The 27,628-nt window shown below is 35.1% G+C and overlaps 1 protein-coding gene across 1 annotated transcript in view; it reads right to left on the reverse strand.

Moving 5' to 3' along the window:
- Positions 1-26,734, reverse strand: part of LOC145694604 (carboxypeptidase D-like) — a gene marked incomplete in the record, with an annotated part of 104,107 nt that extends 77,373 nt beyond the window's left edge. The window contains 1 exon segment of the mRNA XM_081770991.1: positions 25,962-26,734.
- Between the last annotated feature and the right edge of the window lie 894 nt (positions 26,735-27,628).

The raw sequence follows: 27,628 nt of genomic DNA on the forward strand, positions 1-27,628 counted from the left end.
GAGCTACAAACAATAGCACTTAAATAACTATTACACGAATTGTAACAATTATTCGAATAAAACTGCAACAATAATAAGAGCGAAAATAGAAAACAACAACAATAAAAAAAAAATAAACCGAACCTTAGCGACAATCCGACAACACTGCACCTTCAGGAGATGTTCTCCGTATAACACGAGAGACGAGATTAGCAAAATTTCATAAGTGGGGGTTGACGACGGTAACACACCCTCGCATTCTATGGGTGGTGAAATTGGTAGATATAGGTCAAGCTTCACGATTCCTTGCGATCACTTATAATTATTATGAATCTCCTAACATTCCAATAACACCTTTGCGCTATTAAACTTTTGTTTGTGCGCTCTTCTGGTGATATCTATTATATTAAATGAACAATATCAACAGGGACCGGAACAAGAAGATTTGTATCAATTACAGTAATAGTAGCGGACAGACTAAAACAAGTGATTATTTTTCGGTGAAGACGTGCGAATAGCGAAAGGAGTTTTTAGGGAGGAGAAGAACTTATTTCATGCGAATCTTTGGATAGAGCTAAGAAGATTCATCACATGTTAAGTGCAGAGCGTCGTATTTTATGAGGCAAGAACATGGACACTATACAAAAAAAGGTGTGAATAAATAGAGCTAAAAAATACAATATTATAGTGCTATTTTTAATAACTGTAGTAACATTTTAATTGCTTGTTGTTACATATGTCACAGTGAAAAAAACAAAGTGGAATTAAATTTTATCAAGCCTACATTCACCCATCCAGTACAGTAGTATAACCTGGACAATCACAAGGGTCCAGGAAAAGAAGATGGAAGTGACAAAGATAAGAATGATTAAGATGGATTTATGGTGTGACATTTAGAAAAGGTGTAGGAAGGATAGCATAAGGAACGATTATATAAGAAGCACTGTTAAGGTGGAACCCTTGAATAAAAAGCTTCAAGAATGGAGGCTGAGATGGTTTGGATATGTAGAACGAACAAACAACGACAATGGGGAAGAGCATTGGAAAACTAGGGGAAGAAAGAGGGGAGTAAAAGAAAGAAAAAAGCGAAATGGAATCTTTAAGTTTTACGTCCCACAATTATGCCGATTAGGCTAAAGGAGACGGTGAAGATGAGAAATGAATAAAATGGTAGAATGAAGAAAGTGGGAGAACCCCGAGAAAACCCACGAGCACGGTGTTTGTCCACACAAAGTCCACACGGCGCGAGCTGGGATCGAACCAGGGACCCCAAGCACCGGAGGTGAACGCTCTACCATTGAGCCACCGCGCCCCTTAAAACAAAGAGGGGAAGACCGAGGATGAAATGGAAGAAGAAGATACAAAATGATTTGAAGGAGATGCGATGGAAAACAGAGGACGCACAGGTTACAGGAGAATGGAAAAAGAGAACTAAAGAGGGGAACGTCTACCCCATATAAACATGGAAAAAGACAGAGGCAAAGTGAAGATCACAGCCCATATAAGAGAAGCCTCATGAAAATGAAACTTTAAATATCCCTTTTAACATTTCAACATCCCTTCTGAAATGTGTATATGGAGAAGTTCGGGGAAAATTATAGGTCACCTAGGTTGAACAGAAAAGACTATAAGGAGATGCTTGAAATCAAGGGAGCAGATAATCAAAAATAAAATAAAATAAACTGGTTACGTTATTACTCAGGAAGAAAATGTATTCCGAGGAACACGATAGCTAGTTGTTCGGAATATAAATCGATTGTAGTATAAGAAAAAAAGAGCAAAGGATTAAAAGAATACAGCAGAAATGGAGTGAGTCGTGAGTCAAGAGGGTCAAGATTTGTGAGTGGGTCAGTGGATAAGGGGTCAACAGGACATGACCCACTGCGACCCAACACCCACCGTGACCCACTCTGACCCACCGACCCATTTTGCTCAGTGCATTGTAGACAGCATCTGAACACTGGTGAATTTGTCTACATTTTACTTTCAAGGTCTCCATTTTTACTTCTTTTTCATTTGTTTCGATTTCCTTATCTAAGATGAGTATCTCTAAATGAAAAAAGAACTTCAGCCACTTTTTGATATTGATATTTGTAATTGTAATGATAGCAATTGTACTTACTACTTGGCTTCCCAAACACAGTCTGTGCGTTTCTAGAGAAGCTGACTACTGGAAAAAAATATTTTTTGGTTAACCTGTAACATATAAATTATTATATACAAAACTAAATGTAGCTATGTGTGCGTGATCATCACGGCCAAATGTCAAAGCCAAATAAAATGACTTTTGATATATAGTTAGGCCGCAATACCAACTGGGATGTTATCATACTGCTTTCATTATAATACATATCCTAAGGGGAGAGCGGGAGTCCGAATTTTTGAGAAAAATTTAGTATCTCAGGAGTGGATCAGGGTGGGTGCTGGCTCATAGTGGATCACAGTGGATGTTGGGTCAGTGGACCGTGGGTCACGGTTGTTGGTGGGTCAGTAGGTCGTGGGTCAAGTTTTCATTGACCCACACCATTTCTGGACTATAGTTGATGGACGGTTTCAAAATAGATAACTGTTACGTCGAGACGAAACAGTTAGCTGAGAAAAATGGTGCAAGGAAGATTTTCAATCCGTGCAGGTAACTTGACAGGGATTACTGGATATTTACGGTAAAGTTTAATGTTAATGCGAGAAATAACTGATTGATAAATTTACATTTTATTATAGAGCTCTGAGGAACACTTGATATTGGCAATCTCTTAGGAATGTCACTTCCACGAAACAAGAAGACGAAATGCATTAACGCCCACTCACATCCTGTACAGCATTCATTCATGTTGTCCGCAAAAGGTTTCAAATCCAGCTGTACAAAAACACTGCCAATCTAGTCTTTATGATTGTGATAGCTTTCCGTGAAATACGTATGTTCCAAGATTCAAAACTAAAAACGAAGCAGGAGAGTTTATATATAAACTCACATAGCATAGGAAGTAAAGCTGCAAATCAACTAACTAATGAGAACTAAAAGATATGACAATTTCAAGGAAGAGATAAACAGATGATTTTTCAATATTACAACAGGAAAACTCTAAACTCAACTTCGCATTATTCTTAAGAGCCTGATACTAAAATTAATACAAAATTTACCATTTTTCTTTTGATTGTTTTTCATAAGGGATAAAGGATATAATGAAGTGCAAATTACCACAATCATAGATAATGTTATTCTACGACAAAAATTATGAAGAATTTTCAGTGTTGTAATCCATAGAAAAATCAGTGTTGCTAGAATAACATTTCCTCCAAAATCTAAGTTAAGGCAGCAACTAGAGAAACGAATTTAACTGCATTTGATTGCGTATCATGTTATTTTGGAATCCTGTGAACCACTTTTTAAATAATAGTTGTATTTAGTTTGTAATAAACAAAATAGTTTTAACGGTTAAATAATAATGTTATTTAAAAACTAGTTTAAAGGATACCACGATACGTAATCAAATGCAGTTGAGTTCGTTTCTCTAGTAGCTGCCTTAACTTAGATTTTGGGGAAAATGTTAATCTGGCAACACTGTAATTTCTATGGATGGCAACACTGAAAATTCTTCAGGGATTTTCTGTACAGTAGAATAACACTACCTATGATTGTGCTAAGTAAGTTGTATTTCATTATCTCCTTTCACTCATGAAAAACAATTACTAAAAACAGGAAAATGGTAAATTTTATATTATTTTTAGTATCACGCTCTTAATAATTTCCTGCTAGTTTAGATTTGTTGTTTGTTCTATTATACATTCAAGAAAACTGAGGAAATGTATGCGACTTCCTTGCTATATTTTGCTTGAGCATACAGAAGATCAATGATCTAACTCCTCATTCTCAGATCCTCAAGTAAGAATTAGGATGGATTTAGAAGACAAAACCAAGCTGCCCTACGGTTTTATCCTACTTTTTACATCCATTTAATGAAGTTATTCACGAAAGTCTTATGCAAAAAGATAATATTTTAAAGAAAAAATATACCTTATATGTCTGTAGAAGTTTCTTATTTCTTGCGTGCTTCAGTACAATTAAGCCAACTGTTGATATAGTGCTGTCAGAGGTAACCAAGCTTATCCTCAACGTTTTTTGAAATAACGGAAACTCGTGAAGACTGTTAAAAGCACTCATTAGCTCTGTCCCCCTTTTTCTTCCAATTTTCACAACATATTGCAGAAATTCAAAGAATATAGCTTCAAAATTGTTTAGAAAACTAGTCGGTGTTTTTGAAGCGATCTTGGTTCGTGTGTATGTGCAGTTCGTGGAAAGCTACGACTTTATAACTGATTAGCTAAAATGCCCGTTCTTCGCACAGGAAAAATAGGATTATGGAAAATATTTGAAATGCCTTTCCCCTTTCTTTGGGTACCCATTTCAGTGAAATCATAATGGTAAGAACTCATAGTTTGGCTGTGTTACATGTATACTCCCTATCCAAAATTGCTCAAGTTTTTCGCCCATAAAAATTGGCAGGGTCAATCGTTTTGGGATTTCGAAATTTGGATTCTGAGTAACAAAATACACCCAATCCATATCCTGGGGGCCGGTGCACAGAACTTTTTTTTTTTTTTTTTTTGTATGGCTGTGTAATTAAAGACAGGTTTTAGCGATTTTAGATATTTGCCGTGCAATAGAAGGGAATGGTGTCAAGTGGTTGGCTAAGATGTCCATACGAGACGTTCGAATTTCGTACGAGACTTTCGAGCACTGACGAATTCTATAGGCTATGAAAGGTGAAGAAGGAAGAACGCAAAATATTGACAGCAGTAGTACTTAAGGTTATTTGAAAATTCAACGTAAGTGTTTTTATAATATCTATCAGAATAAACTTAATACTAGGGATGGGCAGGAGCGAGTTCGAGCCAGTTTTCTTTGAAACTCGACTCGACTCGACTGGAAACCAACATCTTTGAACTCGACTCGAAAAATTTCCAGCAATTAGAGGTTTAATTTTGAAGTTGTGCTTTAGAAGTTCTTCAGAAAGAACGGTCCAATCGTTATGAAATATCGTTGTACGATATATTTACAAAGTTAGGCCCGATAAAGCCCGAAAAATATGGCTGTATATTTAAAAATTTACGGCCCAGCCCAAAGTGATATATGCTTTGTAGGCCCGAGTCTGGCCCGCGGGCTTAGCCCGCGCCCGTGCAGACCTCTACCATCCGTCCGTTCGTCTGTCGACAGATATCGGAGCAAAAACGGTCAGAGATATCGAAATGCAGTTTTCAGCGTCCCAAGAATAGGTTCCATTTTTCCCGTTAACCCTCTGTTCAAACCTGAAGTGTTACCTCTATTAAAATTAACCGATTCTGGTTTCAACATTTATCACCATAGAACAAAAATGATAATGTTTTTTTTTTCACAATCGATACAGTGTCTATCAAACCCGGAAGTGGTTGAAATTTATTTTCATGTACTGTACGGTTTCAACACTGATTTCCATAGAACAAAAATTATAAGAAATATCGAGATGCAGCTTTTCGAAATCGATTCAACTTACCGAGAGTAGGTTTAACTTTCTCCGTTAACTCTATATTCAAACCGGAAATGTTCCAAATTAACTATTTCCGGTTTCAACGTTTACCGTCATAGAACAGAAACGGTAATAGATCGCTACAAACGTACTCTCGATATACTGCCTCAAGAGTGTATATTTTATATATATATATATATATATATATATATATATATATATATATATATATATATATATATATATATATATAGGGTGTTTCAGATAAAACGTCCAGTGCTTATAAATCCGAAACGGCTGAGAATAAAAAGATGAAACAAAAACTGAGATAGGAAAATGTCATAGGGCGCATCACATGGTGTTGTTGTGGTGAGCCCCAGGGCCCTCTTTCAAGGGGGCCAACTTCAAATTTTCAAATAGGAACGAACATGTATTGAATCATACATCATTCAATAGTACTTGAAAAACGAAACAACTTTTGTAGGAAACAATTTTCGATTTAGGCCACCGTTTTTAAATGGCCGCAAAAAGTGGGTCCTGTATCAGATAAAACGTCCAGTGCTTATAGGCCTAAATCAGAAACGGCTGAGAATAGAGAGGTGAAACAAAAACTGAGATAGAAACGATGATAAAGCATATCAAGTGTTGTTGTTGTGGTGACCCTCAGGAAACTCCGTGAAGGGGACCCAGGTGCCAACTTCAAACTGATACAGGACTTTTTGCGGCCATTTTGAAAACGGTGCCCCAAATCGAAAATTGTTTCCTACAAAAGTTGTTTCGTATTTTAAGGACTATTGAATGAGGTATGATTCAATACATGTTCCTATTTGAAAATTTGAAGTTGGCCCCTGGGCCCCCTTGAAGGAGGGCCCTGGGGGTCACCACGACAACACCACGTGATGCGCCCTATGAAATTTTCCTATCTCAGTTTTTGTTTTATCTTTTTATTTTCAGTCATTTCGGATTTATAAGCACTGGACGTTTTATCTGATATAGGACCCACTTTTTGCGGCCATTTAAAAACGGTGGCCCAAATCGAAAATTGTTTCCTACAAAAGTTGTTTCGTTTTTCAAGTACTATTGAATGAGGTATGATTCAATACATGTTCCTATTTGAAAATTTGAAGTTGGCCCCTGGGCGCCCTTGAAGGAGGGCCCTGGGGGTCTCCACGACAACACCATGTGGTGCGCCCTATGACATTTTCCTATCTCAGTTTTTGTTTCATCTTTTTATTCTCAGTCGTTTCGGATTTATAAGCACTGGACGTTTTATCTGAAACACCCTGTATATACAGGGTGGTAGGTAACTCCACCGAAAAACTTTGGGAGGCGGTTAGTTATACGAAATGAAAGAAAAAAGTTCTAATGAACATGGGTCCAAAAACGTCTGCTCTCAGAGTTATGAACTACCGAAAATTCGAAATACCGGACGTTTCAAAACGCCCTGGCTTAGAAACTATATTATCTATACCAAGCGGTTTAAGGAATTACACAGGAACTGGTACACGCTCTATCTAAATATCGATGTTTCAGAATTCACCGATACCAGCGAAACGAACACATCATTAGTACTTAAAAGGAGTATCCCTAAACTTCAACTTCCTTGTTACAGTTCCTCTCACCGATAACGGAGGATGGTAAAACATGGATATTTAGATAGAGCACATACTAGTTCCTGTCTAATTCCTTAAACCGCTTGGGATAGGTTCTACTGTTTCTAAGTTACGGAGTTTTGAAAAGTGATTTTTCGAATTTTCAATGGATCATAACTCTGAACGGAGACGTTTTTCGCCCCATGTTTATTAGAACTTTTTTTTTTCTCATTTCGTACAAGGAATCGCCTCCCAAAGTTTTTCGGTGGCGTTACCTACCACCCTGTATATATATATAATCACAACCCGCAATACTATTTCGAAACCGAAAGTGGTTCAATTTACTAGTACTTCTGGCTGCAGTACTGATTTTCATAGAGCAAATACTGTAAGAAATACCTAAAAGCGGATTTTTGCAATCGATTCTGCGTCCGAAGAATACGTTCTATCTCCTCCCTTAATCCTCTATTCAGACCGGAAGTGCTTAGAATTAACAATTTTGGGGTTCAACCTTTATTGCCATATAGAAAAAAAAAAAAACAGTAAGAGATAATGAGTATTGACTTTTGATATGGATTCAGAATCCAAGGAGCATGTTCTACCTTTGATCTTATTCTTCTATTCTAACCAATAGTAATAGATGTACTACTTGAAATTTGACTATTGAATTTGCACACTTTGGATGACAACCGTAGTCTCATATAGTGAAATGAAACTAACTGTAAGTTCGTTTCAAGTGAAATTCCACACTCGAAACTGTACCAATAAAAACACTTTTGTTCTTGTACTGGTTACTTAGACGTTTATTGCTGGTATCGAACGATAAAACAAATTTTTTGCTTGTAATACTAGCCTTTTATAAAGCAGAGTAAACCAAATCTTCATGAGCTGAAGTGCATTCAGTGCACTTACTTACTTTTATCAAATTATATGTACCTTTTAATAGACCACAAGGGGAAAAGAAGGAACTTACAAGAAACTTCTGTTAAAGAAGCCTGGAGATTTCCTTCAGATTAATAAGCGAGATTAAGGAACTATTTTTAGCTGGTCTTGCCATGGAAGCAAGGACGTTGGTACAGCATGTGGGTTATCAAGGAAGTACCTCTGATCTGATAGCAACAAACGCGGCTAATATTACACAGATTTACCGCTGTTGAAGATACACAGACTTCTCACAAGTTGTTGACCTATCAAATGAACAACAAAGTCTACACACTCATAACCTTGTTAGAACATCCTATTTACTGCCGTGCCCATAGGGTTTAAAGCTTAATTATGGAGCCGTTACAGGTCTTTTGCATGTCCACACAGTGCAACTTAATGTAATAAATATAGGTATATACACAGTGTTCGTAGGATCCCTTAAGGAAATTTCCCTCGACTGACAAAATTTTCCCTAGTTTGTTGAGTGTCCAGAAGTTATGTGATATGTGATAAGATGAATGTCGCTATATTAAAGGAAGTGACAACCATATTTGTTTTGTTCATTTGCTTTTTGCTTCTATTTTTTCCTATCATTACTATCACTTTTTTTTACAAAAACAGGCAAAAATTGGCGCTAATTAACAAATTTTAACTTTTTTACTATAACATGAGAGAAAACACCTACCTTAAAGGAATTTTTTGCGCTTAATTCGAATATGTACAGGTATGCCATTTTTTTTATCCATCATGTACAGTTTTCCCGCGTCCTGGCTCTTGTCCCCTTACGAATAATAACACAAGAAATAAACCAAGGGAAATCTTGATTGATATTCAATAAACCCTCCAAGTTTCAGCACAATCGCGTTATTATTTCTAGATGCATCATACTTCAGATCTCTTGATTTGGGGAAAAACGATTTGCTTCATTACTACAAGCTGTTCTTTCACATAATGGAAATCAAAAACCTTCTATACCACTTGTACACTCAGTGAAGATTAAGCAATCTTATGCCACTATGTCAACTTTGCTAAATCACATACATTACAAGGACCATTGTTGGCAAATATGTTGTGATCTCAAAGTAGTTGGTATTTTGTTAGGACTGCAGTGCGGTTACACAAAGTATCAATGCTTTTTAGCCGAGCTGATGACAAGCATTATGAAGTGAAAGACTGGGAACCTCGAGTGAATTACGATCCTGGAGAATGCAACGTCAAATACGCTCCTTTTGGTGCCTCCACTTCATATAAAGTTAGGACTTATGAAGAATTTTGTCAAAGCCATGGACACAACTGGTGAAGGTTTCAAGCATTTGGGACATTAAGTTTCCTAACCTGAGTGATGCTAAGATTTCAGCGGGAGTGTTTGTTGGCCCCCAGATTAGGAAAGTCATACCTGATGATAGCTTTGACAGCAAGTTAAACAGTACCGAGCTAGTGGCCTGGACAGAATTTACGAGTGTTGTGCGCAACATTCTGGGCAATAACAAAGCAAAGAATTACAGTGAAATCGTACAAGACCTGCTACAGAAATATAAAGAATCAGGTTTTAGGATATCTTTAAAAATCAACTTTTTACACTCTCACCTTAGTTTCTTTCCTGCTAATCTAGATGCTGTCAGCACTAAAAGGGAGAAAGATTCCACCAGAACGTAATGATAATGGAGAAAAGATACCAGGAACAATGTGATCCTTCAATGATGGGGGATTATTGTTGGGGGTCTTATTAGAGAATGCAATACTTCTTACAAAAGACGGAAGAATGGAAGTTCCATACATTCTCAATGGAAGTTCCATACATTTTGGTAGTTTTAATGGCTTTTTCATGACATTTTTGTATATCTGTATTATTGTCTATCGTAAATTGTGATACATGTAAATTGTATTTTTTGTCTGTGTTTGTGGTAATGAAGCAAATCGTTTTTTTTTCCACCAAATCAAGAGATTTGAAATCACGAACATATAAATATATTTATTTCTCTAGAAATAAAAAAAACGCGATTGTTCTGAAACGGAGGATTTATTGAGTGTCAATCAAAATTTCTTTGGTGTAATTCTTGTATTATTCGCAAGGGGACAAGAGCTGGGGGTTATGAAATACTAGAAAAAGGGAAATGTTTGAGGGAATTTCCCCAAAATTTTCCCTGTCACGGGAAAACTGTACATGATGGAGAAAAGCTGAATGCATATTCGAATTCAACGCACGCAGTTTCTATAAGATCAGTTGTTTCCTCTTACGTCACAAACGTTGTTAACTAGTGTTATGCTATTTTGAATAGACACACACATTATTGCTATTGTATTGGTCTATTTCTGAAGAACGAAGAAAAATTTAAGTATTTATATTGTTCAATCAGTTAGCGCGAGAAATTCTCTGGATTTTCATGTTTTATGTAAAAAAAATAAAATAAAATAAAACCTCCCTTTTCCCCCGTTTTGCATAATTGCATTTCCCTGGCTTAGGGAAATTTTCTTCGAACTACGAACTCTGCATATAAAGAAAGAGTTTGGTTTTGAGTGGACATCTCACACGAACCAATCTGTGTTCTATTTTTATATATTTATGATGGACTGCTAGATTAGATTCAATTAGTTTATTTATTAATCATTTTGTAGATAATATAATATGACATGTACAAAATGGTATAAAACTCGTCAGTACTTAAAACAGATTTACGTACAATATTTAAAACAAATACAATGCTCTTGTTTTAATAACTTATAAAAAATACATAAACCATTTCCACAATCTACATAATAACGATATACAGTATACAGTCACTATATACGTATATGCGTATATTTCTATTTACAATCTGATATATACAGTACGAATTTAATTATTTTTCGTAGTTGCACAATGAACTGCTTAAATGTTTATCTACGGCATAAAATATGTTATTTAATAGCAGTTTCCGCACTGAATCGACTTTTTATATGAGTATTTTTTATTTACCCAGATAGCTTATTATTGTTTTGATTTTGTAAGCTAAAGAAAGAGTCTCCTATTGAATTACAAAATTGATCTTTAGGCTCGTTCGAACAGCGAGATTTATTATTAGATAACAGACTTTTAGTTTCACAGATATTTTAGATGCAACAAATTGAATAAGGAGGATAAAATATCACCTCACGGGATACCAATTTTGTTACCTTATTTACAACTTAAACGAATACTATTTTGGGAAGGGATGGAATATGAAACCTTTTCAGTCTCATCACCATTCCTTTTCGGAGAACTGAGTCTAATAGTCCCAGAGAACGTTTGAATATGACGTGTTGTAGGACAAGATAAATATCCATTGCTTTTATCCATATTATATATTTAAAAAGTTTATCTTAAACTTATCTTTATTTTTGCATCAAAAGATCGGATATACTTCAGTCAAAAATTTTCCTGTACGCTTTATATCTGGAGAACTACATATAGTGTAGTCAAACCCAAACTATCACTTAACTCAGTATAATGTGCTTATTCCGTAAAAAAAAAAAAAAAAAAAAAAAAAAAAAAAAAAAAAAAAAAAAAGAAAACTCGATTTAGGAGCCTTTCAAAGATTTTGAGGCTCCTGATCCACAAACTAATTATTGGCCAAAATCTCAATCTTTTGATGCACTTTTTTTTTTTTTGATCATTCCTAAAATTCTTGTTAAAGTTTATTTTAATGAGTATCAAAGATTGGGTTTTAGCTTGCGGGGTCACTATTTGTCTCGCCAGTGTTGGTTTTATTTGTTTTTTTTTTTATTATACTTTTATTTACTTTAATGTTGTTTTTTATTTTAAAAAAAAACAGTTTGGAGGGTATAAACTTACTTTAATTAACAGAATCGCGTGCTAGTAGTAAAATGTTTTTAAACTTATCACTTTAATAACAATTTTTTTTTCGGCGGGTTTGTGACATTATACAGTTCTTACACCAATGTAGATGTGTAATTTTTTCACACGCAGTTGTTCTATGATGGAGTGGATAAATTATCTTCTTCATGTATAGGATAGTTGTGAGTATCACCATCTCATTTAATATTATCCAATTGATCCCAAGTAATTTTAAGTAGTTCAAATATGTATTGTCATCGTATACAACGATTCAAATAGTTTCTTACAGTTGATGCGTTTTGATGATTTTGTAATGATTCTTACGACACATTTTTGTTGCTTGAATATATTCTGAAAATATGGCGAAGCTTCAATCCCGAATTTAATATTAGAATACGGGACATAAATGATTGGGAATCAGTATTGGGACGAGGATTGGTATTATGTACGTAGCCTGTACTAATTTTTTGTTTAGCTTATCTACATGTTCTTGACATGAAAATTGATCTAGATAAATACCGAAAAATTTTCACGGTATTAGTAAATGGATTCATCGATATCTGCAGTGATTGATGTGATGTTCTGTTAGATAAATGGCAGTAGCAGGATTGCCACACTCGAGACTCGCGATGATGCCAAACACGGGTCTGAATTATGCTAGATTTTTGTAAATTATGCCAGATTTTCAAATTATGTTTCCTAACTAATTTTAAAGACACGCCCCTACTTATCTTCATTATTTTAATGAAGTGTTTTAACTGTATTCATGTACAAATTTAATATGACGCTGTTAGGAATGATGATAAATGGCACGTTATAGGGGAGGATGGTCGAATTTATATTTTATGAATGGATAACATTTTAAGAAATATATATACAACATGCCGATTCCGACACAGCCCTGAAGCATTTCTTTTAGTGTATTACTAGTTGTCCCCTGACGCTCAAATCCCTCCCCTCTCAAGTTGTAAATTGAAAGGAACAGAAACATCCCAGATAATCACACATTCAGGTGTCAGTTGGCAGTAATAAAACTATGGGCAAGTAAATATGTTTTGAAGTCACGTTTGCTATTTTTGAACATTTGCGTTTGCTCTGAATTCAACAAAAAAATTACAATCGCAGAAATACTGACTGGTTTCATTGCTCAAACCATCGCTTCAACTAAAAAGAATAACTCCCGACAGTCCATAAACCATCTAAATTTTCGTTCTTTTTCTTTTTAACAAAGCGTAAAATGAAATTATGCTAGATTTGGCCAGGATGCTAAAGTCAAGATGCTAGATGCTAAATGCTTGTGGATTATGCTAGATCTAGCACCAAGATGCTAGATATGGCTCACTGGGCAGTAGACACATTTTGCTTTATCTGCATTTAGTTCTACATTATTTGCAGAAAACCAGCGCATAAGTTGAGATGTTGTAAGATCAATGGCTTTTTGCAAGCTATTTATGTCTTTTTCAGTTACTATTGTGTCATCAACAAAAAGGAGTTTATTACCCTGTTCTATACTTAAGGATAAATCTTTAAGATATAAAAGAAAGAGCTAGAACTGAACTTTGTGGAATACCTTTTCTATTTATATGTCCAGAGTTTTAGTTATTTCGTCCATATGAATAATATCCAAGATTTGTTTACGATTGCACAAATATGATTTGAATCTCTCCAAAGTAATATCCTTAATATCATATTTTTCTAATATATCAAAAAGTATGACATGATCTACACAATCAAAAACTTGAAAGATCACAATATACGCCTATCAGGGTTGACTTATTATTAACGGTGTTACTTTTGTTTGTTCACATGTCGCAGTAATTCTGAATTTGTCTTTTATAAAGCCATGTTGCGATTTCGAGATTAAGTCTTCTTCAGTAATGAAACTTAGCAGTTGTTTACATATCAGTTTCTCAATAAATTTGGAAAACCAGAAGAAAGTAAACTTGGGTGGTAATTTTCTATATTTTTTCTACATCCTTTTTTTTATAACAAGGGTTTGGCTACTGAGTTTTAATGTATCAGGGAAGATTCCTTTAGAAAATAACATTAATAATGTCCGCTAATGCAGCTGTGATATGTTCATCCACATTATTTTTAACCTTTAGGTTACATCAGTGCAACAATATAAATTAACCCTTTCAAATGTAATTTTCTTCTAAACTTTAAAGAAATATTTCTACATTTGAGGAAGTTAAAAGGGATATAAATAATTTATAAGGCAATTTACTCAATTGATAGTACCATCTGTCGTCCTTCTATGGTACCAGATGTTCTTAACCGAATTATTTCATTTTAAGAATGAAAAATAACCAATGACGTAATGCTCACTTGTTAAACCTGGGTTTTTGGTAGGTATAAGTTCAACTGTTTTTAAAACTATAGCGTATACCCACCCCTGCATTCGTTCGATTTTTTTCTTCGCAAATTTAAGATGAGTATACACTGGACTATAAAAATATTAGGTGGGTATACGGCATATGCTTCCGTGTACGCCCTAGACCTATTGGATCCCTAAAAATAACACTGTAAATTATATGTGCCATTGGAATGGACGTGAAAAAGTTAGGGTGTTTATCAATCCCGCTCACCATACCTTCTTTCATAAGTTTCATACTTCGATTGTTTTGATTTTCATTTGATCTCGAATCATTCTCATTCGATATTTAAAATATCTAACATATTGTAAAAAAAAAAAAAAAAAAAAAAAAAAAAAAAAATCAATATAGTTATGAGGCAATCGTATTTAAGATACTAAATTAATATGGGTGAATTAATCAAATATGTTTAGTTTCGTGAACTCCCAAATTGGTTCTAAGGAACCTTTTTTTCCTTTGTCACACACATAATTGCGACACACAGCTAAATGGGCTTCCTCGCACCCGGAAACGATAGACTGTTTTGAAAATGTGACTAACTTATATGCATTTCCTAACACTCCAATCCAAATTCGACTCTAAATGAATTTTTTTCGGAGTCGAGATCTAGTTAAATGAAATCGCTTTCAAGTATTCCACGAAAGTCGGTGTGCCGACATTAACAAAAAAAAAAAAAAAAAGTTAGGTTTCTTGAAATGACTTTTTCTCCAAATCGTCTCTATATCAGAGCTTTCAGACAAAACCCACTTTCCATTATCACTAGCGTACAACTTTTGGAGACGACTGTTTCAAACCAAGAGTGTCGTATCGAGGAGAGAAAAGAGGCCACGAGGGAGCACGTGCTCCCTTAACTTACTTTTGGAAACTGATCCACCTTCTTCAGGAATAGTGACTGAATTTTTTATTATTCATTTTTTTTTCACGCTACGTCACTGGATTCAGCCATTTTCGATAGTGACCTCTTAAAAACTTCTTTTTCATTTATGACAACAATATCTAATACGAGCGTTTCAAGGATTTTAAATCTTTTGTCAGCACTCGAACGTTAGTTATTCTCGATCCTTTTAAAACACAAATTGAAAGCATTTTTCACCCTTCAAGAAATACAAAAAAAAAAAAAAAAAAAAAAAGCAATTTAAAGGAAGGTTTTCTACAAACAGTACCGTGTCGTGGAAAATCAGCGCCCTGGGCGATAGCACCCCATATACATGAAGTGAGGTCGACAGACCAACTGTGAAGCACCATCATGGTTGGCGCGCAGGGTAAGAATTTTTTTTTTTAATGAACTCTGCTTTTCCTTGATTTTGAGCACTTTTTATTACTTTTTCGGTTCCATTATATATATATATTCTTTTTTCCTCACGAATTTTACGTCCCTTTACTTCGGTGCCTGGGGCTATTGTCCCGCTCTCCCCCTCCCCCTTCACGTTACTGCCTACAAATTAATTTAGCTGGCTATATCGTTTGTAATGATTCGACATCATAACACATTGCGGTTGTGAGTTATTTCGCCGCTTGATAAAGTTTCTGCATGTTATCCTTATCAGGAACTAACAACCGGAAACTAAACTGAAGGATAGATAGTCGGGATCTTCCACAGGAAATTAGTGAGGGAGTTGTTTTCTTTTTATCACAGGAGGTCAACATTTTAGACAATGTATATTGTTGTTTATATTGTTCATGACATTAAAACTTTTTGTGTTTTGTTCATACAGCGTATCAACAATCTCGACTGCATAAAAAAAATGAAAATTTCCTCCAGCGAATGTGTTTTTGGATTAAAAGATCCAATATATTTCAACAAAAATTTTTATTGTACGACTTATATTGGAAAACTACATACAGTGCAATCAAACCCAAACTATCACTTACCTCAGTATGATGTTCTTATTCCGTAGAAAATACGAAAACTCGATGTAGGGGCCAGTCAAAAATGTAGGCCCTGATCGAAGATCCATATATTTCAACCAAAAATTTTCTTGTACGCCTTATACCTGGAGAACTACATACAGTGCAGCTAAACCCAAACTATCACAACTGAATATGATGTTCTTGTTCTGTAGAAAATACGAAAACTCGATTTAGGGGCTGTTCAAAAATGACGTGGCCCCTGATCCGAAAACTAATTCTTGGTCAAGATCACAATCTTTTGATCCATTTTTTGGATCATTTCTAAAATTCTTGTTCACGACATATTTAACATTTTTTTTTTTTTTTAATTTCATTCCAGCAAGTACTATTCTGAACACGAGAAACCTTGAAGCATGCGGCCCCTAACATTTCCGACTTCACGCCAATGTATTCCGTTTTCACTGTTCCTAAGTCTTACCTTTTGTCTACTTTGGAACCATCTTTAGTTCAGAGATATCTAAGAATTATATGTCTTGTAGAGAATCCCTTGCACGTCCATTACACATTGATGAAATATTTTTGGACTGCATACGTATGACTTTCTTTATGCTAATATGGACCCCACTTCGCGGTTTTTCTATTTCGAAATAGTGCGTATTTGAATTTTGCTTTTCCACGATTTTCGACAGGACTAGCTCTGAAACTATGCACTTTTGTCCACAGGTCCGTATGAATTTATATAAACTGTTATGGAATGGAAAATAATCAATAATGTTTGCTTGAAAAATGCATGGGAATTAATAGACCAAACACGTGTAATCTACGTTGTAATATAAAATTTCACGCATGTAAGTCTGTTAGAAATAATAAATATTGTTTTTTGAACTCCAAAAGATCCCTTAACACTCATAAACTATATATGTCATTTGATTTTTTGATTTGATTTGTGAGTTTAGCATCCCTTTCAGCAGCGAGGCTATATGAGACATTGACCTACAGTTTAACGTGGGATCCGAACTACGTGAGTTACTGCCGGGAATCGAACCCGGGTCCCCCATGCCCAAGGCGCGTATGCTAACCGCTTAACCACGAGGGAGCTTAGCTACAAGGGAGTTTTATATATGTCATAGATATTATGAAAAATTATTTTTAAATAAACTACAAAGAAAATAGAATATCAAACTACTACTTTTATTACAAAAACGGATTTCCCGTCTTTTCAATACTCCGTGAATTTAGAAATTTACGTAAATGAATACACAGCCATGAGATAACCTTTACTGTTTCTAACAAGGATACAATAAAAACGCATCATGATCTCATTATAAATACATCTATTTGTTTCTAGAAGGATATAATAAAACGCATCATGAACTTATCATAAATACATCTATTTCTTAAATAGATTTATAGCTTTGTATAGAAAGAGACCGAAAACCTACTGACATTTCTCACATTTTGGAAATATTGCACCCATCGAGAATCTTGTCAGGAAAACTCATCTTTATAGGTATTCTGCCATTTCTGATAAATCACTTCCCGTTAATAATGCTGCCCAGGTTAATAATGCTTCCGACAATAAGATATCGAAATTAATCTCTATTCTACTTTCTTCCTTCCAATTTCTACATTTATTATAGAACGCCTTGCTCCAATTACCACTGTTTTTATCTTTTAACGTTTATTCTCACTCTATATTCCTCGTAGCTTTCCATCTCAAATCTTGCGACATCCTATTAATTTTCTCTTGAGATTCCGCAATAAGCGCCATATCGTCTGCAAATTGTACAATGTATTTAATCCTTCCACCTCCTACCAAAATATCGTCTTCCTTATGTTAACTTCTTTTCACTATCGTTACAATTACGAATATATACATCAAATTAATCTGTTTATATTTTTAAAAACTTGATGGATTTTTAATGCACCTGCATACCCAGTGGCGTAGCTAAAAGAAGGTCCCGAAGAGACAGGTATCACTGTGAGCAATTTTAGAACCATGAGCTGCACCTCCAAAGCATTGTTAGAATTGTGTAACAAAGCTTTTGTAATAAACATTTCTTAATTTTATAATCATTCTTGAGTCGTATTAAAATTATAATACGTGTTTAATTTGTGAGATAATATCGGAACAAACATAAACTTCCAAGTAGGCCTATTTTTCATCTTACAAAGACGGTCGTGAGATAGTGAATAGGGCTACCTACAGTAGGCAACATTTATCTCTATCTATATATTAAAATGCTAGGTTTATATGTTTGTAGTCAAGAAAATTTTATATGTTTGTGGCCAATCCTTCCGACAATAAGATATCGAAAACTACAAGTGCTAGAAACGTGCCGTTTTCGCTGATAGATTCCAAATTTTGTGTAGGTTTGCCAGTTCTCATTCAATTTTCAAAACAAAAAAAAAAAAAAAAAAGTATATTTTTCTATGCTACATTTTAGTTGCCGTTTTTACCCTATTAGTTTAATATTGCCACTAGGACGTGTTGGTTGATACTCTTGTGAAAGGGAACCGGTAGAGGAGCTACGTATAGCGGGTTGATGGACATTTCAAGCGCTCTTCTGAATGACAAAACCTATTGCAAGCTGACAACTTCGAAGGCTCGTGGACCCACAATGAGGGATACTCAGATATGGAATTATAAGAAAAAATATTTGCATTTAGTATCATATATTACTTATCCAAGTTTGCCACAAACTCCCCCAACTTCTACATATTAAAATACTACATTTATACGTTTGTCTATAGCAGTTCACTCCTTCTGAGAGTCTTCCTATCCTTTACTTGCATCCGTGAAAGGACTTGTACAGATATAATGAGAAGTGAGAAGGAGATTCAAGCTCATATTAGAACTGTGCGCTGTGCAAATAGCGCCGGTAGTATATATAAAAGAAGACCTAACTGACTGACTGATCAACGCCTAAGCCAAACTGCTTTACCTAGAAACGTGACAATTTGACAGTGCATAGAATTTGTGATGCAAGGTACCACTAGGGAAGGATTTTTGGAAATTCGAGGGGGAAGGGGTAAATGGAGTTGGTAATTAATATAATAAAAATGTCCATATTTCTGAATCTCTGTAGGGTAGACAGATTAAATTTGGTATCTGGACTTTCAATTTAAAATAATTAGACACGTATGTGTGTCGCATTTTTTTTTTTTTTTTTAATATTTCCTCTAGAAAGAAAGAAAAAAGGCACGTACAAAATCGAGTGGAGATTGTAATTGTTACAAGAAGATGGCCATATCTCGAAAAAAAAACCTTGCGCCCGAACCCGAACTTATCGCTGCCTTCGGTGCATCATCAGTAATCTCACAAAGGGATGAGTACCTGCTATCTGACAGTGACTCAAATTAGTAAGTACTTTATTGAATCTAATCCTACAATTAATGCAAAGCTATACATCACGCAGTTTAAATATGAATTAATTGTAACTCAGTTATAGGGTCTAATAGGACATTCATTCCTCATTATAGTAAAATTGAAAACAACCTGACAATGTCATTTCTTTCTTTCAACTCACCAGTTATTTAAACACGAAAACTGCAAGAATAGCTTATAATTACAAAATCTCATAAAGAATATTTCGTTTGTCATCATCAATCGGCGACAGACACCTTACGGCGAAACTCCACTTATAATGATCTTGCAGCTGCTGCGCAACTATAAACAACAAATGTGTTATAGCCACTTGTGGTACAGGCCCGTAGCCAGCCCAAAAATTTAGGAGGGGCCGGTAGAAGTTAGGAGGAGCCCGACCCAATCGTATTATACTTCATCACCATATTATAGTTCATTTGCAAGCCTACCGTGAAATTTTATGGGGGCCAGCCAAAATTTAGGGGGGGGGCCTCTTGCCCCCCCCGTGGATACGGGCCTGTTGTGGTACCGTTGAGAAGAGGTAAGAACTATGTGAGTAGTTGACGGTGACACAAGAAGTGCTTATTCAATTCTTTAAGAGATTGACAAAGTTTCCTAGTTACGCTTCGCTGTTATTTGACGGCAATATTATGACAATCCATTTGTGCAATGTTTCTTTCTAATTTCATGAAAAAATATAATATGGCTATTATTATTACTGTTATATTTTACTGAATTAAACATTTTATAATAATTTCACAGCATTAATTCACTTGTCATGAGCATGGACAAATACAAATAAACAAATAAGTCTACTTAAAATCCAATAAAAGAAATAGATAAGTAAGACTGACAAGTTTGGGAGTTTAACGTCTCTTTTGAGCACCGAGTCTATGTGAGACGTGAACCTAAAATTCAGTGGCGGCGGTTGGACGTTAAAAGGGGAGGGGGAGATATGATCTGAACAATTGTATATCAATGTTAGATTTCCTGGTTGTTTGTGTTTCATCTAACACTGTTTGATGAAAGGTTGTATAACTAATAAGATACTATATTTTTTCACTTAAAATACCGTATATCGTATTTCTATTTTATTAAGTAAATTCATAAGACTAATACAGATAGGTACTAGCCCTTTATACTCTTAAACAACGAAAGTGTAAGAAGAGATTTGAGTTTTTGCTCATGAACATCTTAAAATTCTGTCTGGAAAATTGTATGATCAGATTATCTAATAAATTTGCAAAACAAATAAATAGAAGGAATAATATTAATCATAGTAATGAATAATGACGCTTGTTTTGCAGAAATTATATTGAAACTGGGAATTAATGAACAACTTATACTTTTAATTCCACACATACCATTAAATGAATGTTTTTACTCTTAGAAAATGAAATACAGTAAGTACTGGAAGCATATGCTATGACATTTAAAGAAATATGCAATTGAAATATTAATTACTTTGAATTGCAATTAAAACGCAATTTCTGTAGCTTTTTAATTCCACGGGAAGACAAATAACCAATAAGTTTTACTATCAAATATCATATGACACCATTTTTTTTCTATGAAACAGTAATACATACAAAACCTTTACCAGGGTGTCCACATTCTGAAAAATAAGTGAAAGTCAGGGAAAGTTCAGGGAAGTAAAAATGTATCAGGTGAAGTCAGGGAAATGGCAGATTGGTCAGGGAAAATAAGGGAAAAATCGATTTAGATCCATTGTTCAATTACTGAATTTATGAAATAGGGTTGATTTCTTTGCTGTTACAGGATGCAAAATGTGGTGTTCTCAGTGATGATATTGAGGGAGTCAGTGTTCTCTGATATAGTTGTTGAAACTAATTTTCTGCGAGAAACGCATCTAACTGCATCCTGTCATATTTGCTCAAAAGGAAAGACGCTGTTCTAGAAGAATTGCATGGTGGCTGAGAACACGAAGAAATATTATCTCCAGCTCACAGTGAAAGCTCAGACTGAAGAATTTAAGGAACACTCGAATGAATTCATAGCCAATGACAGAGATGGTATTGGACTTGATGAGTTTTTTTATTTACTTACTAGTTAAGTCTTAGGAAATGGGAAGAACTTCATTGACTTATGGTCAGTTATGAAATTGTGTTTTATCTTCTTTCACGGAAACGTATTTTTTGAAAGTGGTTTAACAATAAATAAAATTCTCATTGTTGATAACTTACAAGAAGAATCTCTGGTGACTCAACGGATCATATGTGATTCTGTGATGGGAATAGGTGGATCATCAGGATTAATAATTACAAGAGGTATGATAAATTCAGTGAGAAGTTCAATGAGACAATATCAGGTGTATTTGGAAAAGAAAAGAGAAATAAATGCTGGAGGAAAAGAGGAGGAGAGAGAAACGAAAGATTCAGCAACAACTAAAGGAGCTGGAGGAAGAAGAGAAGAAAATTAAACCGCGGAGACAACAAGAAGGATATTCATTTCGTTTGTAATTTTACATATTGTGTAATATGTAGGCCTAATCAATATCAGCCTAATGCATATGCTTGTAAATTTACATTCCTTTGGAAAGAAAATTGAAAAAAGAAAGAAACAGAAGCGGAAGAGAACAAGGCCAACTATGGGGAATGTGGAGGCTGGGATTTCTTTCTTTTTTCTATATTTTAAAGTTATTTAGGGGTAAGGGAAATCTGAAACTTTCGTCATGGAAAGTCAGGGAAAAGTCAGAGATCTTTTCTCCAAATTGTGTGGACATCCTGTTTACATTTCCAAATGAAACTATATAAATTAGTACGTCACTTAAAAAAAGTGGGGGGAGCAACTGCCCCCTCTTGCCCCCCCCCTAATCGCCGCCCATGCTAAAACTTAACGTGAGATTCAACCCACATGAACTCCCATCGGGAATTAAATCTAGACCTAGTGTACAGAAGGCGTGTATGCTAACGCAGAGTTCGAACATATAAGCAGAGTTCGAACCCTGTTGTCAAGTAATTTCCTCGGCTAGTCAAAGAAGAATTACTAGCATTACTGTATTCTGTTTTCCTCCCACGTAGAAAAGCTTGATTCGAATTCAAGAAGCAGTTCAAAGAAATAGAAATTGTATATGTAGGTGTTGCGAAAGCCAATAAAGACCATATAGGCCTGTTTATGCATTCCAGCAGTGAAAAACATTCTGCAGTGATGGTCTATCCAATTTTATCATTTGCCTAATATGTCCTAGACAATTTGCCGCCCCCTTTCCCCAGAAAGAACAACAATTTTAAGTATGCTACCCCGTCATGAACAACGAAGAAGGAAAGTGAACTCGCACTCAGAAAAGCCTAAGCACTACAAATACAATCCGGTTGCATACTGTTAAATACTCATTTATTATTTTATGAAAGATAAAGAAAACACACTTGCAGAGTAAAAATGGTAATCCTTTTTATAGAATTCAATATCGAGCTTCGATCGATCTTCAATCTCAATATAACAGTTTGAAATTCCAGTACAACTCTTTTATCTTTATTTCTTGATTTTCCTTCTACATCTGTTTTTTTTTTTTTTTAATTGTTTCCAGCTTCAACGATAAGGAACTCGTTTGTGACAAAGACACGACTAGTTTTCATATCAAAACTGTGATAACTAACTAAATAGAATAGGCGTTCGCTACTTCGAGAATTGAGTTGTTCTATTTGACAACAATCAAGCAATTCATGCTGGAATTTGTTTTATCATTTGCTTTAGCACTGTTCATGTGACCTTAAACTAATGCGACCTAAACTTGATTTATGAATGTAATATTCAAATAGAAGGTTATCATCATGAAATCTATTTCCAACAAATAATATTTGTTTTAAATAATATAGTTATGACAGATTTTGCCGCCCCGTGCAGTTGCACGTGCTTCACATATGGTAAAGCCGATCCTGTTAATATGCACATAATGTATAGCTGTAAACAACATAATAGTACTAACGCGGTATAATAAATATCAACTCACTAACTTTTCTTCTATGTTCCACGATTATGTGCCGAGACGAGTAAGACAGTGATGACGAGGATAATGAATGACGTGGTAGAATCCAAAAAGTAGTAGTGAACGGGAGAACCTCAAGAAAACTAACGCACACGGTGTTTGTTCACCACAAATCCAAGTTGACGCGGACTTGGATCGAGTTGAGTTGATTTTAGTTTAGCGTCCCTTTCAGCAGCGAGGCTATATGAGACGTGGACCTACTGATTAACGTGGAATCCGAACCACATGAGCTCCCGCCGGGGATCGAACCCGGGTCTCCCACGCCAAAGGCGCGTACGCTAACCGCTTAGCCACGGAGGAGCTCCGGACTTGGATCGAATCAAAGATCCCAAACGTACTGTTTTAAGATATTAGTTCAACATGTAGAACATTTAACGTTGTTCGAAGTTAGTAGCAATAAATCATCCTAGAAATAACTGCAATTATTTTACATTCTTTTTATCTAGAGCCCTCATTTCTGGTGTGAGAGGTCCATGGTTCGATCCCCAGCCATATGACTTTGTGATGCACAACATTCTTTCCCTGAATTTCTTCCGTTTTTCTCACAAATTCTCATTTCACTATTTTTTCTATAATTTTCTTTTTCATTATTTTATCGGGTTCCTTTTGCCTAGAGGGAATAAGCATGGGACTTAAAACTAGAAGTTTCTTTTTTTCTGTCGCTTTTCTGTGTATTCCATAAAAATGTTTGTAGTACAGTACAACAGGATGGAGTGCATGCGAAATATTAATTCTTCAATCAAAATCGCATAAGCTAACACATAATATATATATATATATATATATATATATATATATATATATATATATATATATATATATATATATTAAATAAAATAAAATAGGTCTATAAGGAACACAAATGTTTCTTTATGATTTCTGGTAATCTTTTTGCTTTCTAAAATACTCAAGAGCAAGCAAGATTGTAACATATAAATTATTATTGAAATGAAATTAAATTTTTAAGTTTTACGTCCGACGATTATGCTGGCTAGGCGAAAGGAGACTGTGATTATGAGAAATTAATGAGATGGTGAAACCAAGAAAGTGGAAGGAAACGGGAGAATCCCGACAAAACTGATGCACACAGTGTTTGTCCACTACAAAGTTTACTTGGCGCGAGCTGGGATCGAACGAAGGACCCCACGCACCAGAGGTGAACGCTCTACCACTAAGCCACCGCGGCCCCACAAATTATTATTAATAATAATATCTATTTAATCACCAATGGTACTGAAATGTGCAGAATTAGTAGATTTTTCTCTCGTTTTATTTATGAGGAGATTTGTTCCTTAATTTTCCTACCAATTAAAAAAAAGTAATTTAAATATGTTACATGTAAAATAATTCACATATTATTTATTATGTGTCAAAAGGAATGATACTCGCTGAGAGTATTTTTAGTAAAGTTATAATATGCACTTCCCATTGATCTAGCGGCTACCACGGTGCACCTTTGGTATACCGGGTCCCGTGTTCGATTCCCTGTGGAAGCGCATTAAAATTTGAACGCATTGCGGAGGTTCAGATTCAGTGGCGGATCTAGCCTGGGGACAGGGAGCCTAGGGAGCTAGTTTTTTGAGAGTGACAAAAATAATTCAACCTATTATTTATATACTTTTGAAAGTTTATAGTAAACTTATGATATATCTATCATAGTCTGTGTTCTGGCTGCACCCCTCAGTTTTTACCTTCTAAATCCGCCACTGTTCAAATTCAACCTTAAACTGTAAGTCCACGTCTCAGATAGCATCAATGCTGAAAAGTTACGCTAAACTTAAATAAATAAATAAATAAATAAAGCTACAATTAATAACTGGCAGATATGTTAAATTACAAGCGATGTGCAATACAAAACACAGCTAATCCTTAAAAAAAAAAAATTACGATCGTTATTTTCGTATACCTGTCAATCATAACTTATTTTAATAACAATTCTATATTTCCGGCGATGCGCAGGTTTGTGGTGAACAACATCGTATACTTTCGTTTCCTCCTCCCACTTTCTCATTTTACCAATTCTTCCATCATCATTCACTTGGTTTAATCATCGTCTCTTTTAGCCTAAACGTTACAATCATAAAACGTTAAACTGAAATAACAATTCTAATTTCCGTTTTACTCAAAACCGTAAATTAACAACTCAAAAGTGACAGACTGTTCGACAGTGATACTTTGTATTTCTTTTGTAATATAAAACTTCTATATCCCAATCACAATGACTTGGCCGCTCGGAGAATTAGAAATTTAAATTTAAAATAATTGTAACAAGATGTTATATAATCAACTGTAAAGCGCAGTAGCTAGAAATAAATTTATTTTAGATTAACTGTTGTTAAGTAGATGTCAATCCAAGTCGTGTGTCTTATTCATTTAAAAAAAAAAAAAAAACTTGCGAGCGCAAATAAAATTTCAATGTACACGCACATACTCAATACTTTGATTCCGGCGTATCTGATGCTGATAAACAGTTCATCACTGAAAATATTATTTATTTTAAAAAAGAAATTTTTAATTTAATTATAGCTAATTAATTTATAATCACTTACCTGTTGTAATTCTCCGCATATTTATGTCAAAAAGTTGCAATATCCTGCAGTGGAAATATATACTGTAACACTGATTCACTTTTAGCAACTGACAGTACCACAACACATATAAGCACACTTCTTCACTTTTTTTTTTTTTTTTTTAATTCCCTAGAGAGGAAAAATAATTGACATTGACAAACAGGTCTTCAGTTTATTTTCATGACCGAACGCTCATGTCTTATTACAACACTCGCCGGATCCCTGATGTGCGTGTTATGTTACTTGCTCCTTCGTAATGAACACTAGAAGCACCACTAACAAGGCGCGTTTTGTTTGGGACTTTTCTCGCACATAGATGTCTCTTGTGAGCTAAATCATCTAACTATATAGAGTTTCGCTTTCGAAACCAAGTCCCTAAGCACAGAAGTACTTCATTTCTTTTCATTCAGACGTCAAAGGAAATCGGAAGAAGTAACTATCAAACATGGTTTTCTTTTTCTTTTTTCTTAATGTTTAAGTTTAAACTTACAGCACTTTCGTCCATCTCGCGTCTTTGAATGTCATGTACAGATAAGCTCCAATACTTGATCCAAAAACAAAAGATAGTCTAAACGCTCACTTTATCGTGAAAATCCATGCTTTTCTCTCACTTCTGTTACCAACGATAAACTATACATACGCAGCCCCATCACCAGTCTATTTTCAGAACAGCGGGTGTTCTCAGCTCCATGCTGAGCAGATTGTGTGGCCTATTGCGATTACACTTTATGTTGTGCTCTGACCCACATAAGCCGTCAACATAGACGGGCGTTCCCGTGATCAGTTCTCAAAAAAGAGAGTTATTTCGCATGGAGATTAACCTGTGATTTTGATTCACTGTTCCAGTTCCGAGTGACGGAACTAAAAAAAAAAAAAAAGTACATTTGTAATTTGTAATTTTCAAAATTACATTTTTAATTTCCAAAAGATGTCATGATATTTATTGTGCATCTGATTTTCTCTTAAATTAATGAAGATAACGACAAACAGGGGCATAATTTGAGAAAGGTAGGGGCAATTGACTCTCCCGTCAATTGGAGCAGTCCATACTTTTAGATCGATTGTATACTGCTATATCTAGCCAATGGCGTATTTAGGATTTTGTTTCGGGGGTGACTGTGCACAACACTTGAATAAGCACTTACATTTTTTCTTTTTGGGTGCCGACAAATTTTAACGAATTGTGCATATAACAAATTTATTTCGGGGGTGGGGCTTGATAATCACCTCCCTAAATACGCCACTGTATCCAGGCAGTGTTTCTTCCAGAAAAATGTTCCGGGGGCACACTTAATATTCGGAGGAGCATATATTATTTTCACACTGTACTATTCTATTTATTATAGAAGTATTCGTTTGGTCTCCTCCGGGGGAGGCATTCTCATAACTCCGGGGGAGTGTCCCCCAAAACATGTCTGGAAGAAACACTGTACCCAGGTAGTAGTAAAAAAAAAAAAAAAAAAAACCCGTGAAACTCATATATCGGTGAAGTATGTCCTCTTCCTCCTCCCCCCCCTTTCGCTGGGAAAATGAAATACTACTACTGATGACAAACCAAATAAATTATGATGCACATGCATCACTGGTAAAATAATAAAGATAACAACCAAAGTAGACCATTTGAAACTCAGTGGCGGATTTAGGCT

This window comes from Thermobia domestica, chromosome 9, assembly GCF_964235325.1.
Source record: "Thermobia domestica chromosome 9, izTheDome1.hap1.1, whole genome shotgun sequence".
In the NCBI taxonomy this organism is placed as follows: domain Eukaryota; kingdom Metazoa; phylum Arthropoda; class Insecta; order Zygentoma; family Lepismatidae; genus Thermobia; species Thermobia domestica.